We start from the raw sequence: 3,806 nt of genomic DNA, 5'->3' as shown, positions 1-3,806 counted from the left end.
AATGCTTTGCAGCAGTTGCACATTGATATACAAACACTAGAAGGGGAAAATGAATTAACTGGGTTATACTACAAGAAAAGATGGATTAAGCGACCAAAATCTTAGCAAGCTCCCAGAACTTTAGTCGCTCTAATGGTCAAGCAACCAAGTTTGCAACCACGATATAGTTTGCTTGCTTAAAATTTATTTCCGCTATTTCGTAGCGACCAATAAAGGTGTTGGGTTGGTACATCACTTTTTCAAGTTATCCGCAGCAACTGCAAAAGTGCTTGAGTAGCTTTTTACTTTGAGGCACAGTGGGCCAGCAATTCAAAACATTTGGTTGGTACAATCCTATCTCAGCAACACCAGCCTTGCAAAGAAAAGTCATATTTTAAAATTTGTGATTTGTTTATTAAGCTTTTTGTTTTAGCCGTTCTAAATTTTGTTATGTAAGAAAAAAGGAATCAGTATGTTGGGGAATAAGATTTATTTCAAGGATACAAGGATATCATCCCATTGAAAATTTAGCATTCATTTTTTAAACCATCATCAAGAGGTACAAAATTAGTTATGTCATAAAAATAATTAGTTTGTTGAAGAGTAAATTTTCCAAAATACTAGGATCATCCCATTGAAACGCTGTTCAGTAAACAATCTTTCCATAATCTCAAATTGCTTGAGACTCTCTGAGAGGCCTTCACTGCATAATTTTCCAGTAACAGTTGATAAATTAGAAATGCAGAGTTTCACCGAGGCCACTCTGCAAGCGTCGACTACTACAGCTTTTGCAGGCTCCAAGATATCTAGTGCTTGTGCTTTTACATTTTCTCCTTCTCCCTTTTATAATGTTGCACACAGAGAATACCATTGGCAGACCCTCCTGCAAACACAATTGACCAATTGAAGAACTTGGTACATTCTGTAGAGCATAATATACTCAAAAAAAAAGTAGAAATATAGTAATTCGGTAACTGGTGCAAAAGCAATGAGGAATATATATCCTGAACTATTTGTTTTGTTAGCTGTTCCAGTATTCTTCAGATTATGCTTTGCATAAAGATTCCAAACTATGAAATTGAAACCAAGATATCAATGTGCTTACAAAAGACTAAGAAATGCCAAGAAGAGCCATACATACACCTGACCATTATGATAAGAATAAGTCTCACGCACAACGATAGTGGATAAATTTCATCCTTAACAAATTATGCAGAATTTCCAACTTACAATTCCTTTCTGAATCTGCTCTGAATAAATGAAGGTACTCTGGCTTCTGCTGCAATAGTCTTGGAAAGCAGAGTCTTACCAGTCCCAAGCCCACCTGTCATGATCATTCCCTGAAACCAGGTTCCAAATATTGCAGATAAATTATTAATTGAAATAGGAATGATAAATAAAAAGCACAAATGCATCCAAGTTTAAGTCACAACAGCATATAAAGGTATACACTGAAAGAACTTTAAGCATCTAAATATACCTTGAGTTGTTTTCCTCCAACAAGTGCAAACTTCCCTGGGTGCCTGACGTACTCCTCCACTTCCATATATTCACAATTTTAAAATTCAATCTAAGACAACTTATTCAGTGCAATTGAACTAGTGAGGGAACACATAAGATTTACAATAAGATAATTTATGATTTAGATTGATTGCTAGATGCAAACATGCATTGCCAACATTACATCAGGTACATCAACTTCAAGTACTTCCATTTTATTTTATTTTCGATCGGCCAAGTACTTCCATTCCAATAACAAGTATCTAGCAGAACTTCAGAACAACACCAACACCTGTAGTTCCTAAAGACAAAAAACTTGAATAACTTTAATAATATGGGATGAGCTTAGTATCCAGCAATGGATCGAGTAAAGCTACAAAAGAAGTTTCACACAAAAGCTTGCTTTCTCAGAAAAATCGCTCTGAATTGGTGCAGGGCACAACACTTGTAAGACTGTCTGCCCATAACAAGGTAAGCATTGTTCTGCTTCCCTTATAAAAAAATTGATGACTAGCTTATACATTTCATTATGCAAATTGTTCCATTGTTAGAAAACTAGATATCAGGAATCACGATTATGTCCTATTTGTCAAAACGTATCTTTAGTTTCAAATGACATTTACTGAGGCCTTTTACAGGAACTTACAAGATCAGGTATAAATCTTTATATAAGGCTTGGAGTGTGAATAAAAATGAGTAACAGGGCTGATCTACAAGTGAAAGATATTTAGTATTAGGATAAAAAGGAACGATATTTAGTCTAGTTCATTCATCTACAAGTGATTGATTTTAGACACATTTGAAATGATATCATCATTTGGTAGCACAGTTAACATGGATTTTAGTACCTGCTAATGCTGTTAAAATCGGGTTTGGGTCATAGAGTTGTACTTGACTTACTCTCAGAAATTTCAAAAATTGAACTGATTTTGTTGGTGATGGAAGATTACTTCTTAGTTGAACATAAGACCAAGACTACTTGAAGGTTGTGCATCTGTATATGAAAAAACATAAAATTGAACAAAGGGGTTAAATTTAGAAAATGAATCAATGATTAACATAACCCATATCTTATTTTACTGAGAAAAGAAGAAATTCACTTGAGATTGATAGGAAGGAGAGGATAATCATAGCAAACAGAGCACCTATTTTCATTGCTGACTCTTTCGCAAAGCTGGACTTATCAGCTGAATTTTTAAGTACGAGACAGTGTCAAGTTAGGCAAATGTCAAGAATGAGACAATGTTCAGTATATCACAGAGATTGACAGGGAAGGAGGGAGGTAGCTGTGGTTATAAGGCCAAATAGCCAATCTAGGTGTTCAAAAAAGATGAAACAGTCTACTAATCCTCTTTTTTGTAAGTTCATCTACTAACCATTTCGAACAATCTCACCAAAAATCCAACCTCCATATGCAAATACAGTCAAAAATCGAGTTCATCAAAATCATTTTAACAAAATCTGTCAGAAACTTCTTAGAGTCATTTTATCAAACAGGTTATAAGAGAGAAATTAAGAAGCCCTAATTTCTCTTTTTTGGATCTTTACTATTGAATCAAAATCGAGTGAAAAATATTACCTTTAAGCTTGTCCGGTGATATTTCAAAGAACTCTAATCTTCTCAAAGTTGAAATGGTTGTATCAATGTTGTTCCTCTTCTAATTTCTTTTTCCAAAGAAACGAGATTTTATTTTATTTTATTTTTGTCAAACACATTGTAAATTTTTTGATTAATAAATGATATCGTAAATTCGTTGATTAAGAAAATACATTATTTGCATTTAATTATTTGCTTTCTATATTAATTTTAATTTCATTTTTTATTCATCCGAGTCAAAACTTGCCTGAAAGCTTTTTAACCAACCGGAACATTCCCTGCTGATGAATAACTAGAGCAACTAATGTTAGACTAACTAGAGCAACTAATGTTAGACAAGCTCAAATTAGGACCCTCTGATATCTCGTACCTCAGAAACCCTGAGCAACTGATTATTGGTCAGTTAAGTCGCTCTAAACCTTTATCAACTTAACATATTAGTCACTAGTATGGTTGAGATAAAGTTAAAGCTATCATATTGGTTAGCCGCTGCGGCAGTTGAAGCATATTTTGAGCGACTCGATTAGGATAATTGGAATAAACTTAAAGCAGTGATATTAGTTAGCCGCTGATGTAGTTGGAGCATATTTAGAGCGTCTCACTTTAGGATAGTTGGAATAAATTTAAAGCAATCATATTAGTTAATCGTTGATGGTAGTTGAAACATATTTAGAGCGAGTGCCTAGCTGCTCTAGACCTATAGAAATCCCACCTTTTGCAACTCAAGAGC

At 34.2% G+C, this 3,806-nt stretch overlaps 1 long non-coding RNA gene across 1 annotated transcript; it reads right to left on the bottom strand.

The window, feature by feature from the left end:
- Positions 1 to 1,521: 1,521 nt before the first annotated feature.
- Positions 1,522 to 2,668, bottom strand: LOC113309087. The gene is made up of 3 exons (XR_003340313.1): positions 2,625 to 2,668; positions 2,380 to 2,473; positions 1,522 to 1,771 (listed from the first exon to the last, which is right to left on the bottom strand). It is a non-coding gene; the product is annotated as an uncharacterized LOC113309087 (long non-coding RNA).
- Between the last annotated feature and the right edge of the window lie 1,138 nt (positions 2,669 to 3,806).

Source organism: Papaver somniferum, chromosome 9, assembly GCF_003573695.1.
Source record: "Papaver somniferum cultivar HN1 chromosome 9, ASM357369v1, whole genome shotgun sequence".
In the NCBI taxonomy this organism is placed as follows: Eukaryota; Viridiplantae; Streptophyta; class Magnoliopsida; order Ranunculales; family Papaveraceae; genus Papaver; species Papaver somniferum.
Note: the sequence above shows the minus strand (reverse complement) of the source record. Positions and strands in the feature narration are given on the sequence as shown.